This window comes from Canis lupus, chromosome 32, assembly GCF_048164855.1.
Source record: "Canis lupus baileyi chromosome 32, mCanLup2.hap1, whole genome shotgun sequence".
NCBI lineage: Eukaryota > Metazoa > Chordata > Mammalia > Carnivora > Canidae > Canis > Canis lupus.
Genome location: NC_132869.1, coordinates 34414141 through 34430498, shown reverse-complemented (window position 1 = coordinate 34430498; position 16358 = coordinate 34414141). Strand labels below are relative to the sequence as shown.

Below are 16358 nucleotides of genomic sequence, written 5' to 3'. Positions count from 1 at the left end.
CACAAGGATCCGTATGATGAATTCTAGAGTCAACAAAAGTCCCAGTCACACTTTCCTTCCCACCACCTCCACTCGCAGATACGAAGACAACAACAACTTTATATAAATGGAGTTTATATAATGGGCAGTTTGCTGCAGGGAGGCTCCGGGCCTCTCCGTCAGGCTGACCAGAAACTGGGAAGCGGCTCCCTGAGGTCACAGGCGGCGGCCCTCCCGCCCTGGCCCCAGCCAGGCCATCTCCACGTTTCCAGAGGGCCCCGGCCCCAGTGCCCGGCCCACTGCGCTCCCCGCGGCTCTGTTGTCTTGCCAGCACTTCCTCCAGCTCAGCGGACATTCCGGCATCCAGGGCGTGTGTGCGGAATGCGTGCTCCGGGCAGGCCCAGCCCCGCGCCCCCTGCGCTGAACCACTGCCCCTGCTCTCCTGCCAGCCCCGCCCCCAGGATGGCCTGGGGCTCCCTCCCGGAGCAGGGGCCACATGAGACCTCGGAGACCTCTGAGAGGCTGTGGGCGAGGCCCTGACAGGGGCCTGGGGAGTGGGGGACGGCCCCCCCGAGGGGGTGAGATGCTCCCCCCTCCAGGAGCCATCAGGTGTGATCCCTGGGGAGTGGGGGAACAGGCCCCCCCAGGGGTGAGATGCTCCCCCCTCCAGGAGCCATCAGGAGTGATCCCTGGGGAGTGGGGGACAGGCCCCCCCCCAGGGGTGAGATGCTCCCCCCTCCAGGAGCCATCAGGAGTGCTGCCCTGGGTAGTGGGGGACAGGCCCCCCTCAGGGGGTGAGATGCTCCCCCCTCCAGGAGCCATCAGGAGTGCTGCCCTGGCCTCATGCTGTGCTGTCGTCTCTGGGCCTCTGCCCCAAGATGCCAAATATTTGTCCACTGTCTCCTGACGCCACACAAGTCCCTGTCATTCTGGGTGACTCCTCATTAAAGAAACGGTGGCTGGAGGAGGTCCCCAAAGGAGAAAGGGAAGGGGCATTTCCTGCCGTCTCTGACACAGACGCTGGACACCCAAAGACACCTCTCCGCCGGTGTCCTACTCTGGGTACCAGAGTTGAAAGTCCGCGAGGATTTTACAGCAGCATTCCCTGGACACCTGCTGTGCTTTATGCTAGACCTTCTCACATCCTCCTCCTCCCCTTACAACGGTCTGGGAGGGAGACTCTCACCCATACGGTACAGAAGGAGAAACTGAGGCTCGGGGAGATTAAGCAATTTCCCCAGGTCACAGAAGCTAATCGGCAGCAGAAGCTCTGCCCCAAGCCCCAAGGGTCTCAGGACTCTTCGTGGGAGATTTTCCCACTGTGTCACAGCTGCCTCGGATAGACATGAAGTAGAACTTCCCTCCCAGCACAGGATGCTCCAGGCCCAAAGCTCCCTGGGGGAAGAAGTTTCTTCCTGGGGAGCAGAAACAGCCAAAAGAGCCACAAGGCAAGAGCCCTCAGTCCCCCACTCTCACCTCTGTGCAGAGGAGTCAGCTTAGGCCTCAAGCCACCCTGCTCCTAATTTGCTGTGTGACTTTAGGCAAGTCACTTCCCCACTCTGAGTGTCTGTTTCTTCAAAACAAGGGGTTTGGACTGTAAGAAGCTCCGATGTTCCTTCCAGCTCCATCAGCCCAATTCCAACCATTCCGAAACCTGACTGCGCCTCCGCTGGAAGACGCTGCTGCGGCAGGGGACCCCTCCCCTTTGTGGATATGTGGGACCGAGGGGAGGGCGGACAGAGCAATGGAAAACAAATATTTTCAAGGGATGGGAGTAAACACCGCTGTTGGCATGGCAAAGCCTGTGGAGTTGCTGAACCAGAATCCTGAGACCGTTAAAAATAGGAAAAGAAACGGTACAGTTCACATATTTTGCAAAGCTAAGTTAAATCAACATCTGCAAAAAATATCCCCGTTAAACGGAATAGCAGGATTTCATTAAGTAAATTGCAAGTTGGCAAAAATTCTGAAAGAAAGGGGAAAAGCCACGGGCTGGCCTGTAATTTAAACCTTATTTTAACTGTGACAGCATGACTGCAAAGGGCTCCGTTTCCAAACAAAAGGAAAAAAATAAAATAAAACCTAAAAAAAAAAAAAATTTTTTTTAAAGAAGGGCCTCCTGCACTCCCAGGGACGCCCCTCCCCCTAGCTTCCACGGACCCACAATATTTTCAGTAATTATAACGTTACCTAGTTTTCCCATGGATGTAACAAATGAGGGACAGAGAGAAGGGGGAGGTGTGGGGAAGAGGGGGGAAAAAGTGAGCACACAGACAAAGTCACCATTGTCACCTCTAATTAGGTTTTTTTACCAAAATGGCTTGAAGCACAGAACTCTGGGAATCTTTTCCTTCCTCCAGGAGGCCTTTCTGTTTAACCCCACTGTGGGTTCCCCTGGCTTGAAGCCCCATACGGAGGTGGGGGCCAAGCCCCGTGCACCCAGGGAGGAGGGATTACCCGTCCTGTACTGCCACTGCCCTGCCACTCACCCAGACCCTCACCTGGGCCAGGGCTCCTCCTCCTCTGGCCCTCAGCTCCTCATCCCTAAAATGGGGGGGGAGGAGGGGGCCGGCGGGCGGAAACAGTGGCTGCTTGCCCAGGCCGGTGCTGGGAGATGACTGGTGAGCACCTGGTAAAACACGGAGCACTCACAAGCCCAAGGATGTGCTGTGGGCTCTTCCACGTGGAGCCCAGAGGGCCGTTTCTGCAGGTAAGCAGATGGCTGCTGTGGCAATTTCACAGACGTAAGCAATCCCGGATATGGCCCGTAATACTCAGGATCCTGCCCTCCATCCTCCACCCAGCACCCCGTCCTCCGGCTCTGCGGATCCCAGGGGGTTCATCCAAGGATGAGCTTAGCAGAATAATATGTTCATCATAAAAGAGACCGGGTCGGGAAGGGATCATCTACTTGGTTCTTCAAATGTGTTTTCTTATTTAGCAGTGGAATGCCCACCCCGACTCCCCTACACAGAATCTCTCTGTTAAGCCCAGGATCTAAGGTAGTTTTAAGAGTACAGCGAGCGACTCCACCCCTCGTGCTTTGGAGCAGCACCCAAAAGTTTGAAAACCACAGATCCAAGTCATCCCCTCTCCTCTCCTGGTACAAAAGAGGAAACTGAGGCCCAGCAACCAAGAGTGGCCGTGGTTTGTGGGTTTCGGGGTGAGTGTGGCCCTGCACTCATGCTGCCAGAGCTCGTGAATCCATGACAGCCCGCTGGGCACCTTCCTGTGACAGGAATTTCTGTCCGATCCCCGGCCTGGTGGTGGCCGCTCGACATGAAGGTGACCCTCAAGGGCTGAGCCGTGATCCCCACACCTCAAAGGAGCTTTTGAAGAGCAAGGACAGTACTGGAACCAATAAAGAGACAGTTCCTTTCTGCACACAACTGATCTGCTGCCAGAGTTTCCAGAAAATCCAAAGAGGGACTGAATGAGTGTGTAATCTTTATAGGCCCAGACAGGGAAAGGGGTTTGCCTAAGGTCACACAGCACGTGAGTGGCAGAGGGGGGATTGGGGATCAGAACAAAGCAGGCCACCCGTAGCCCCAAGTCTTACCTCCTTGGTAAGATGAGACACACGATACCCCCAAACCACAGAAGCCCCCCTGCCGGCCCCACTGCTACTCACTGCTGCCTCTGCAGGGAGCCATAAGCCTTCATCTTGTCCTCTGCACTGTTGTCTCTCTTCTTTTTTTTTTAATATTTTATTTATTTATTCATGACAGAGAGAGAGAGAGAGAGAAGCAGAAGGAGAAGCAGGCTCCATGCAGGAAGCCTGATGTGGGACTCGATCCCAGGACTCCAGGATCAGGCCCTGGGCCGAAGGCAGGTGCTAAACCACTGAGTCACCCAGGGATCCCCTGCAGTGTTGTCTCAAACAGACCTTTAACCCTTGCACTGTCACCTCAGTGAATGTGCAACAACATGTGTCTTTTCTCTGAACCTCAGTGAACTCACCTGTACAATGGGGACTATAATTAACTACATTCTTACCCCCCAACCCGTGGTTGTAAGGATTAGGAGGTACTCTAGATAAAATGCCCGACTCTGTGCTCAACAGCTAGGAGGCCTTTTCCCACATCACCCTACAACACCTGGCACAGAAGGCACCCACCTGATAAGACGGCCGAGGGACATAGAATAAAGCGGGCACAAGCATTTACTGAGCTCCTGCCAAGTACTGCCCGTTATATACGTCCCATGAGGAATCGAGTGCACTGTGTGTGTTTGTGTGCAAGCAGCAGCTGGTCCAGGAAGAAGTAAGTGTTAACCCCCGTCCACTTTAAGAGTCTTCCCTGGTGGCTCAGCGGTTTAGCGTGCCTTCAGCCTAGGGCATGATCCTGGAGACCCGGGATGGAGTCCCACGTCAGGCTTCCTGCAGGGAGCCTGCTTCTCCCTCCGCTTGTGTCTGCCTCTCTCTGTGTGAGTCTCTCATGAATAAATAAATAAAATCCTTAAAAAAAAAAAAAAAAAAAAAAGGCTTCCTGCAGGGCAGCGAGGGCCCGCCCACTCCCCAGGTAGTGTCACCTGCAGCCTGGCAAACTTTGAGCTTTTTGCAAGTAGGCGTGAGAGCTCAACCCCAGTCTTTAATTTCAGGAGAGCACTAGCATGAGGCCAGCCCACTCCGTAAGAGTGGCAGCGGCTGAGGGAGTCCGGAGAACACAACAGAGCCAGATGGACAGAGACGAGGGGTGTGTCTCAGAGGACTGGGTAACAATATTACCCACTTATGGAGCATTTACTATATTCCTGTATTATTAACTCATTCTCATGAGGTCAGACTACCATTATTCCTACCTTTTTAGGACAGATGAGCCATGGGAGGGGCCAGGCTGCCCTGTGGCCCTGGAGCGTGAGCTCCCAAGCACCCTACATGTTGCCTTTTGGGACCCCCTGATGATGAAGGCAGGCAGTACCAGGAAGGTAGACGAGGAAATGGAAGTTTTGCCTCGGCCAGCTGCGGCTCTCTCCCTCAGCAAACCCCTATGCCACAAATCTCCAAAAGAGTGGTGAAGCCCTTGCAAGAAGAAGAGAAACAATTTTTAAAGTTTCCTCCTCAAGTCTGTGAAGACCTTTGCAATGGAGGGTCCCTGAGCTGTGCAAGGTGGGGGCAAATACTGGATCCCATTAACCATCCTACCATGGTGAAGGGCTAGAGGTCCTCCACGGTTGCTCCTAGCCACGGATCTGGCCCAGTCCCTAGTATGATAGGACTTGGAGCAAGTCATTTCCCTTCTTAGAGCCTCAGGGACCCTGCCTGTGGGATGAAGTCTTGAGCTGAATGAGGCCCGACAACTCGGGCCCATGAAGCCAGACCCTTAGAAAAGGCTGCCCGGGGATTTAGAAGAGGAGCAGGCATGCCGAGGCCACCCTGGCCACACCTGGTTGCCCCTGGCATATGTCAGAGGCTCCCAAGGGAGCCAAGGAAGGAGTAGAGAGGTGGAGAGATGTGCCCGAGGGATGGTGCTAAGGGTTCTGGGGCTCCTTGGAGATGCCCAACTCATAGAAGGCCCAAATCCGTCCAGATCCTACAGCTAGGATGACACCAGGACAGGCTATGGGGACGAGGTGGCTGGTACTGAGGTGGGCACTGGGACTGTCCCCTTCCACCTTGGGCATGCCCTATTTACAGGACCACTCACAGCCTCACCTCTTGCAGATCTAAGATGCTAAAAGTGCCAGGAAGGTCTGATCAGGCCTTGGCACCTTTGTCGCAGTGGCATGGGAGGCTAGGGACAGGCAGGAGGGAGCCAAGGGACTTTAAAACCTGATCCCGAGACCCTAAACAAGCTATCTCCCCTCTCTGGGGGCCGAGAACCTCACCTGCAAAATGGTAGTAATTAAACAACCTTCCCAGGGTTGGCTGCGTAAGACACATGCAGAAAGTATGGCATCCTTGGTACATGTCTGGCAAATGCTACTGTCATCCCCTGCACCCCTTCCCTGGAGTATCTCTCACTTGCCCCCTGCCCAGAGTGCAACATCACCCCCTCCATGAAGCCTTCCCACACTCGCCTAGGCAATTCCTGCTGGGATCCCACAGCAATCTGTTCAGACCTTTATCACACATTTCTGGACGTAATCTTTAATTTAGGAATCTGCTTCCATTAACTGTGAGCATTTTGAGAGAAGAGGCTAGAGCTACGGCGGGAGGAGGGAGTGACGTGAGACCATCTACCCTCGGGAAAGAACTCGGAGCACAGAGGTGACATGACTCCCAACTGTGACACAGCGAGCCAGGGCCAGCAGAAGCCTCGAACCCCAGTCTTCCAACATCAGCCCACAACTTTCTCCCCAGAACCCTCCCTGCAACAACATCTGCGGTCTATTGTAGAGCAGGGAGGGAACCTCCCAGAGAAGGCTTCTGGCACCCACCTGACCCACCTGACCCACTTGAGTCCTGCTTATGGCAGAGCGATCACTGCCCTGAGCATCCCACGACCCAAGCAAGCTTCCTAGGCCTCAATCACTCCAGCTTGGAAGTGGGCGATGACAGTTTGCCTAAGGAGCAAATGAAGAGCTAAGTTTGAAACTGCTTTCATTTAAAAAAAATTTTTTTTAAGATTTTATTTTATTTATTTGAGAAAGAGCGAGAGAGAGCGAGAGAGCGCACACAGAGGAAGAGGTAGGAGCAGACTCCCTGCTGAGCAGAGAGCCCAAGGTGGGGCCTGATTCCAGGACCCCGGGATCATGACCTGAGCCAAAGGCAGACACACAACCAACTGAGCCACTCAGGCGCCCCAGGTAAACTGCTTTAAAAAAAAAAGCGGGACCCCCACATGGCTCAGCAGTTGAGCATCTGCCTTTGGCTTGGGGTGTGATCCTGGAGTCCCCGGATCCCACGCTGGGCTCCCTGCAGGGAGCCTGCTTCTCTCTCTGCTGTGTCTCGGCCTCTCTCTCTGTGTCTCTCTCATGAATAAATAAAGTCTTAAAAAAAAAAAAAAGCACCATCCAAAAAGAAAAAGGAAAAAAAGGCACCACTAAATATAAGAGATTTTTATTGTTTATAATCGACTACAATAAAGCGTACTTCACACAGCAGCTTGCTACGGAAGGAGTGGGAAGAAAAGCAAGCTGGCCATCCAGGGCCTGGCTGAGCTTCTAGCTGTCAGTAAGTCACTGTGTGACTTGGGAAAGTCACTGGTGTCTCCGGACCGTTTCCTCTTCTCAACAAAACAAAGGTTTGGGCTGGCTGGCAGCCAAAGCCCCTCCAGCACTGCTACCCCGCCAGGGCCAGGGGGGTTCAGACGCTCCTGCGCGAATCAGGAGCTGCAGTTGAGTGCGTAGGGCCCTAGCAAGCTCAGGATCTTGATGCAGCAGCCTGCCCGAGAGGTGAGGGCCACCGCCAGGGGACTCGCCAGGGGACTCGCCAGGGGACTCGGCTGGTCCATCTCCCCACCCTGCTAGGGCTTCCCCTCCTCCCCGCCCCCAGGCTGGCTTTGCAATCTGCACTGACCTTGACACCCACACCTGTCAGGGAAGGCAGTGTGGCCCAGGCCCTCCGGAGCCCCAGGTTTCAGTCTTAGTTTCTATGAACCTCAGTGTCCTCTTGTGAAAGAGGCAGCGACAGACCCCATCCCACCTGCCGCCGCATAGTCTGTGCTCAGTAAACACCGGTTAAATGAGCTGAGCTTCTGCTGGCGCTCTGCCCACGTCCCCCAGGCCCTCACAGAGCCAGCGCACGGCCTGGCTTCCTAATGCCAACACCTGCTTCTGTCCAAAGCCACGCCCTGGCCACCGGGTCCTTGCTTTGCCTGCCGACTGGGAAGTGCTAGAAATGAATACCCCAGGACTGGCAGGCGAATGCCCCAGCTCTCTCGGCCCTCGGGTGGGATAACTTCAAGGGGAGCTGGATTTATTTCCCCCAAGTTCGCAGCAGGATTCAGCTCCAAGTGCCCACACACTACCTGGCTTCCTCATGCTCCTGCCCCCTCCCCGCTCTCCTACTACTGTTTCCTGAGCCCACCCTTTACCCCCATAAACTGTGCACTCAGATTTTTGTCTCAGGGTCTGCTTCTGGGAATAGCCAAGCTAAGAAAACCTTGTCCTGGCACCAAACAAATCATAGCTTGCAGGAGCCATTTCCAAGCCCAGGCTCCTAGAGAGACAGGAAGTGCCACGGGATCAGGGGTCAGGTCTTCTCTGCTTTGCACCCTCCGTGCCAGGCACAGGCCAAGCTCCTGGGGGACGCCTACAGATGGAACAAAATGAACCTGGGACGGCTCATTCCGTGAGTAGTCACTGGCCACATGGAAACACTCAACTCTAGCTGGGATGCAAGACATAAAACAGTTCATGAAGACACTCAGCAAGAAAAAGGTATTTGGTGGGGGGGGGGGGGCTCCTAGGCATCCAGATGGAGGTTATGAGTCTTAGTGACAGACGACTTGCCCAAGGTCACACAGCTCCTCTTAGTGCAAAAACAGATCGCGAGGAGCCCCTCGAGGGCAAGGTGGAGCACAGCCTCTCTGTATCCCCCACAGCAGCTCAGAGCAGGCCCCGGGCAGGCCAGGCACTCCGTAAGGGCCACTGGCTAAACTCTGAGGAGAGACCCACAGCCCCGCCTGCAGTGAACAGTCTAGGAAGTGCCTATGTGTGCTTCTCATTTACATACAGTAACCTCGAAGGACAGCACCTGGTCAAGGGTGGCACATGTGTGGGAGACCCATGATCTCCCCCGATTCTCTTAGACACGGAGCCCAACCCATCAGCAGGCCCTCGCCAGCTCCACTGTCTGGAACTTGGAACGACGGGGTACACACACAGACTCAACCCTGGGACACGGCGTCCTTCAGCAGGTGTCAGCCCAGGCCACCTCCCGGGATTAGAATCATGAGGTCCCTGGTTGGCTCAGTGGTTGAGCGTCTGCCTTTGGCTCAGAGTGTGATCCCGGGGTCCTGGGATCGAGTCTCGCATTGGGCTCCCCATGGGGAGCCTGCTTCTCCCTCTGCCTATGTCTCTGCCTCTCAGGAATAAATAAATACATTGTTTTTTTAAAAAAAGAATCATAACGTCCCTAATCCTAGAGGATCCAATGAGGCAACTTGTAGCAAGCACATGGCCCAGCCCCAGGAGGTGCCCAGTGGTCAGTGTGTCCCTGACCTCCCAGACCCGGCTGGGCCTTTAGAAGCTCCTCCGCCAATCATCTTTCACCAGGAAGGCACAACATTAGCACCTGGGGAACCTGAGCACCAGGCACGTGTCCTGTGACAAAGATCCAGAAGCTCTCTAATCCAAGCCCCTCTTTTAACAGAGGAGAAACTGAGTCTCAGGGAAGGGCAGTGACTTACCCAGGCTCCGAAAGCTAACACCAAGTCAGGGCATCTGGAAAAGCCTGCCTCATCTCTACAGCTCTCTCTACAGCTTTGCAAGGGAACTCCCAGCCCAGTCTCCTTTTCCTGATGATCTGGGCAAAAGTGAGTTTGGATGCAGTGGAGGGGGAGGGAAGGGGGGAAAGCCCGGGGAGGGGCAGGAGCACGACCCCTCCCCCCAGGAGCCTGGCAATCTAATGAAGCGAAGAGAAAGACTCAGGTGGCAGTTCAAACGCTCACATTTTAAAGATGAAAGTACGCGATTCAATTAAATGTTTAAGTAGTGTTTTCTCATACTAAATCACTGAAACGTTGGTGCATTCCTTGAATTTCTCAGGGCACTGTTCATTTTTATTTATTGTTGTAACCCAATGCCCTTAGCAGCGTGAATGGTGCTATTCGAAGGAAACTAGTTTTGCAACGGGGAAAGCTGTCCCAGGTCTCTTAAAAGGTTCATTATGTGCGTGGTAATTCAGTTCTATTAATAATCCCAGACTATATAGGCAAGGGCTTACTTTCCATTTAGCATTATATTTTCCACAATTCTGTAAACAGCTCCTCCACACAAACCCTTTTGATATTCAATTCCTCCGTTTTTTTTCCCTAACCACCCTTCTCTCTGGGCTTACTCCTTATAAAAAAAAAAAAAAAAAAAAAAAAAAAAAGGAAAGAAAGAAATCACCAAGCACACATATTTTTTCAATTAAGCCATGCTTGGTGCCAAAATATATGGATCCCACTAATAGCCATAAGTAATCTTAAGGTCTTTTCCCCAAATATTTTGATTATTTTACAAATCCCCCAAGGAATGTGCTCTTAGGGTGATTTATGGAACCCAGGCAGGATTCATGATTTGGGGAGAGGTTTGGATGCAGGGGGGGGCAAGCTAGGCTATGGGGGTGGCTGTGTGTGCCCTCCAAACACAGCCTAGCGCTGGGGTAAAGGGGAGGGGGAGGACCCAAAAAGCCCTCAGGGAAAACTTTTGGCCATGTCTGCAGGAGTGAGAAGGGTGACCCCGTGGCCCCCCACACAGGTCGGATGGTTACAGTCCATCCTCTGAGGAACTGGTGGCTGGAGCAGAAGGGACCACTGGAGATAACCCCTGCTGCCTGATGACCTCCAAGTCTCCTGCATGTACCCCGCATTCCAAGGTGGGGTGTTCTGTTCAACCTCTACCAAATTCATGCCACTCACTTTTCAACTTTTTCACAAGTCTGTGACCGTGAGGGAAACCAGGTGTCAGGACAAAACAAACCCAGAATTAAGAATCTGCTGTGAATAATCTCCAGGTGAAGCAGCAAAGCTAGCGGATGGGTGGGAGGGTGACAACGGCCCGGTGGGCTCTGTAAACAGCATCTCCAGCCCCCTGGCTGTGAAGTCCTTCAACCACTGGGGAACACCCCAGAGAACAAGGCCGGCCACTCCACAGGGTTGTCGAGGAGTCCGGTCCAAGCTTCCTGCTCACCAAGGGGGCCAAAAACCAGGATGGGCTCGTTGGCAGGGGGGCAGATGAGGCTCTTGGGGTGTGTGGCAGCAAGGGCCAGGCCTTGGAAGCCAGAGGCCCAAGCTCATCTACACCCCACCGGCTGGATGCATGACCTCAGCAAACTGTGTACCCTCTGCCAAGCCTCAGTCTCCCCACTTGCCAAGTGGAGCTAAGAGTTTTGTCTTCCCAGCTGGAGCCTCTCATAGAAGATCAATTGGATCATTGAATTGTTCTTTGTAAACTGAAAACCAGGCCAGAGGAATGTTGCGTTATGATTATTGTCAAACCAGTAACTGACACACTCAACACCCAAATGCATTTGTATCTCCCAGAAAGTAGCCTGAATATAGCCTTCCCTTATTAACGCTTTAAAACAAGATTAATCTCTCAGAGCCAGTGCCTTTGAATTCTGGGATCACCTCTGCACCCCAATGCCAACTCTGGGGAATTCAATTCTTCACACTTAACACTGACTCAACTGTCTCATTGAATCCCCAGTGGGGAGATGCTGGATTCACCACTGGGGTCACCGGAATGGCTCATCCCTGACGAGCCACCTGAGCAGTTTAACCACCATGCCCACCAAGGGCATGAAGTTGGCCACAGCCAGAAACAGCTGAACCTCAGTTGGACAAAACTCAAGATACATAAGCACAGGCAGTCACTATCTCAGCCTCCCGCATAGCAAGAGAGCGTCCCCAAATGACATCTTCCCTGAATAAGCAAACAAGTGAGCGGATGCCTTTTCACAAGCAGGTGCACACACACCAACCCCAAACCCCCGGCCCCCTGCTGTTAACACCAGGACCCCCCTACCCCCACCCCAGCACAGACCCAGAGAGAGGCTTGGAACCTCTCTATCAGCAGCAGGAACAATAGGGTGAAGTCAGGGTCCTTGAGGATGTGGAACAAACAGCTCACCGGGAAGGGAGACCTTTGACTTCCAGAAACCCACACGTGTCCCATCCTACACATTGTCCTGCAAGCCAGGAGAGGACCCGAGGGTCCCACGGCCTTCTGAATCTCGGGTCTGTTGGGGCCAGAACATTCCCCAGCCTTGCAAACACATAATGGGACAGGAGTCACCATAGTTACACAAGGCTCTCTCTATAGGTCTGGCATTTGCCACGGGATCTCTCACCATCCGAGAGGGCTTGGGGAGGTCCCAGAGGGGGCACGCAGAGGCAGAAGAGACAGGCGCCAGCGTACCCTATCTTCCCCCAGCTCCCAGCACCTCCTGCTGATTCACAGGGAGCCTAGGCCTCTTATCAGGACCCGCCAGCCAGGCACCAGCACACATCCCCACTGGCCGCACCTTCCACCCAGAGCGGGCCTTTGTCTCTGGCTCCAAAGTGGCTGCAGGAAGTGGGGCGCAGGGGAGGGGTGGGGGTGCCACGGGGCCCCAGAGGCACTGCAAGGGGCCTCCCCATCTGATGCCGCATGATCCTCACCTAGAGACAGAGAAGCAGAGGTGGGAAGGAGCTCAAGAGCTCATGTACCACACACCCACTCTCGCTCTGTGGATGAGCTGAGGCCCGGAGAGTAAACAGGACTTGTCACACGGCAAGCCGGAGGCAGAGGCTGGGCTGAAGTCCCAGCCTCCCCGGGTTGATTCTCTGCCCTGTGCCAGGGCCACCGCTGCACCAGGGGCTTGGTGCTGCAGCAAGCTTCACTCTTCTGGTGCTTAGTGTCCTCACCAACCAAATGGGCTCAGCACTCAGATCTTGAGGCTACAAGCCCAAGATGGCAAAGTAAAAGGAGGAAGAGCTTCTCTTAGCCTAAGCAGAGGGGAAGTGTGGGGAATCAGGTGGAGGGATGGGAGAGAGGGAGGGAGGGAAGAGAGAGGGGGAGAAGGAGGCCTCTCTCAAACAGTCCACCACCTTATTCAAAACAGAGGGACACCACTGGAGAAGGGCTGGATCACCTTACTTCCATACCCACTCCTCAGGGAAGGCCACCAGCCATCTGAGAGAGCCCTGCTGAGGGCTGGGGCAGGGCTAGGGTAGGACAGAGGTCACCTGCGGGGCTCCCATCTTACTGGAGGTCTGGGGCCGATGTCTTGCCAAATGCCACCCTTCCCTGACTCCATCTGGTCCACAGACGCCCAGATCCTTGGCCCAAGAGCCACAGGAGGCCCTGAGAACAAAGTTTGGTCCCTCAAGAAAACTGAGGCTCCAACAGGTGGCCAGCTACCCTGGGGACACAGGAGTTGGGGCACAAACCCAGCACCAGACTCCCTGGCCAGTGCCTTCTAGCACCGACGAGACAGGCGAGGGGCGTATGAGCAGCAGCACAGTGACACCTCGTCCCCCTTCCTCACGGAGACCTGGACTGCCCCTTCACCACCTTCTCGGGCTTGTCTGTCCCACGGAGCCTTCGTTCGCCCGGCCAGTGTTTCTGGAGAACGGACACTGTTCTAGGCGCGGAGTACAGCCAGCTGTGAACAAGACTCAGAGCCTACTTCAAAGAGCTCACGCCGGCTTCCGTTGGTAACAAGCTGCTGTTTGTGATTCGACAAATATTCACCGCACGTCTCGTCCCTTCCAAGCACTGGACCAGATGCTAGGGATGGAGGTGGCCCAGGCGGCCGTGGCCCTGCCCTCCGCCTGAACTTGTCCCATGGCCAGGGCTCAGGCTCCGGTGGCCTTTCAGGTGTTCACCGTCTCCCCTGGCCCAGTGGATGGGACCACGGAGCAGCTCTCGGCTTTTCTGTAGGTTCCCAAGTGGCCTGGCCCGAAGGCAGGCCTCAGAGCATCCACTCAAAAACTGGGAGTGGACTATTTACCAAATGCCTCCCTTCCTCTGGCAGGAAGTCGCTCCCAGTGCAGTGGTTTTTTTGTTTTTCTGTTTTTTTTTTTTTGTTTTTTTTTTCCAACTCTTTCTGGGCTCACAGTTTGGAAATAGCAAAGGGTTGTGAGTTACAAGATCCGGGCCCTCTCTTCCACGGCTGCTGGGGGAGAAAACGGATACGGCCTTTCCGGAGGGCATTCTGACCTTAACTGCATGGCCTTTGACCTAGCAGCCCCACTTCTAGGAACTTATCCTAAATAACCACCGATGCACACAGACATATGCACGAGGATGCTCGCCAAGCCGCAGTATTTATGATAGTTTAAAAAAAAAAAAAAAAAATCTCTGCGACAACCTACATGTCCAGACCTGGGGTCTTGGTGAGTATTGCACAACCGTGAGACAGATACGAAGCGCCCTTTAAAAGTCACACAGAACATTTGCCAAATTATAGACATTCTCGGTGTTGTCACAGGGACAGCTAGATGCACTCTGCGTGGCTATCTTCTTGCCATTTGGCAATAGTATACAGCCGATTTCTGCTGCCTGTCTTTTGCTAACAAAGAGAATGACAAGAAAAAGAGTATTCCAAGCTAATTAAAAAATAATGATTTCCTTTCAGGTTGGTAGAGGTAAGGATAACTTGTGTTTCCTTCGTGCTTATTTTCTAAATGTGCTGTGTTAATCATGTGTTATGTAAAAAAAAAAAAAAAAAAAAAGCAAAGAAAGAGGAAGTGCTATTGCAATGGGGCAAAACGTGGGTCGGGCTCCTTCACTAACTGGCAGAATGAACAAGCCACTGGATGCCTTTGGGAGCCTCTTCACTCCTCTGTATATAACGAGAACATCAGTGATGTTGATGGCCAGGAAGAGAGGATCTCCTCAGGTCTCAGCAGGTATCATCTCATTTCCTACTCACAAAAGCCCTTTCAGGTGGAGAGACCCATTCTACAGGTGCAGAAACTGACTCCATGCCAGCCCAGAGGCCTCTTGCTCAGCATCCGAGTCCTACCACCAGCCACCCCAAGAGAATGCCACCCAAGTCAACCTTGTGGGATTGGCTGGGAGTGGGGGATTGGTTGGAACCCTGGGAGAAAACTGGCCTACCACAGAGCCACCAACCCTTCTAAGAAAGCAAACCCGGCTGCTACATTCTCACTACAAACTTGCAAAGGACTCTCAGGATCCCATGGGAATAAGGCCCTGCAGGGTCTCTGGCTGGTGGGTACGACCATCCATTCACTCGGCCTTCCCCGGGGAGCTGGTGCATCCAGGGCAGGGGTAATTCATGGAGGGGCAGGGCTAGAAAGGAACAGTTATGTCCGATGTAGAAACTGAGGCCCAAAGAGGCAAAGGTCATGCAGGAGTGCAGCCCACCACATGCTAACTAACCATGGAGGCACAGCCTCTAGGGACTGCCAGACCCACCAGAGCTCCAAGGAAAGAGAATTTCAGTGCAGATGAGTCAGGCAGGAACTCTGTAAAAGCACCCAAGCCCAGAAGCAAAGCCAGGTCTTGGGCCAGGGAGGCCAGTGGACAGAGGCAAAGGCCACATCTACTGACCCACGGGGGCTTCCTTCAGTCAGGCTGGGGGCTCAGGAAGAGGTGCTGACTGTGCACTGGGTCAGAAATACCCATGGTGACCCTGAGAGCTGTGGGAGGCATCAGACAAGGGGCATAGAGCCATCCAGCCACCCCTTCCCCAGGAGAAGGGTCAACCAGCCAGAGGGCTATGGGTTGAGTCCCCAGAGAGCCTTAAGACCACAAAGCTCAGGGCTGCAGAGGCCCTTGTGCAGGATCTCACTGCCTGAAGGGACGTGACCCGCCCAAGACCACTAGACACATCCTAAGCCAGAGCAGAGCCTCCTGTGCCGTCTACAGGAAGCTGAGGGTGCATGGGGAAAGAACCTGTCCCTTTCACTGACAAGGTGGAAACTACAGGAACTTGCCCCTACCCCCAGACTCTGTGACCCTTGCAAAGTCCTATCAGCTAGGGGGTGAAGTTCCCAGCTGCCCCAAGTTGCTTGGAGGGCAGTTTGTAGAGGATGGGTGTGGCGTGGGTGGCTCACACGGACCAGGACCTCAGCCCTGAGTGTCCGGAGCAGGGGTGGGTGATCAGGGCAGTGAGAGGATGCCGACACCCACAGAAGTGGGCTGAGAAAGAGGAGAAGGTGTCCTTGGGGTGGGAGGAGCCCCATGGGCCATCACTGTGCAGCTCCAGCCGCCCTCAGCATCCCAAGCTGGAAGTTATAGTCACCAGATCTGAGTGAGCACTGCCTGGCTCGCAAGGTATGAGGTACACTGGACCAGAGATGGGGGAAGAGCCTGTGTTCCCCTCAGAAGTTGTGGGGAGATAAGACCCCCTCTCCCCTGGCCTGGCCTCCTCCTCTCAGAGACCCTTCCACCTTAGCTCACAGAGGTCCTGAACACCAGATTCTCTCAGCAGGGAGTGGCCTCACTGCCTGATACCCCTGGGGTCCAAGTCAACCCCTCAGGGACGCTCGCTTGCAGAGGTACCCAGACGGATGGGTGGCAACAGAATCTCTTGGGGGCACCTATTCAAAAATGTACATTCCTTCTGGAATTCCATGGTGGCAATGTTGCATGACACTGAAAATATACCAAGGACCAAAGAATTGCACACTTTAACGTGGTGAATTGTATGCTGGTTTAATTTAATATTGATTTTCAAAATTGCCCCAGAAATGTATACTGCTGAGCCCTGCCCTGGAGATTCTGACTCAGTCGGTCTGGCAATCTGCATTTAACCCATGCCCCGGGTAATTAGG

General features: G+C 54.0%; 1 protein-coding gene and 1 long non-coding RNA gene across 2 annotated transcripts in view; both read right to left on the bottom strand.

The window, feature by feature from the left end:
- SMAD6 (SMAD family member 6) overlaps positions 1-16358 on the bottom strand; it is a 75468-nt gene that overhangs the window by 22269 nt on the left and 36841 nt on the right. The gene's annotated exons all lie outside the window — the stretch shown is intronic.
- LOC140623166 (uncharacterized) lies at positions 9827-12244 on the bottom strand. Its single transcript, XR_012022824.1, has 2 exons — positions 11701-12244; positions 9827-11020 (listed from the first exon to the last, which is right to left on the bottom strand). It is a non-coding gene; the product is annotated as an uncharacterized lncRNA (long non-coding RNA).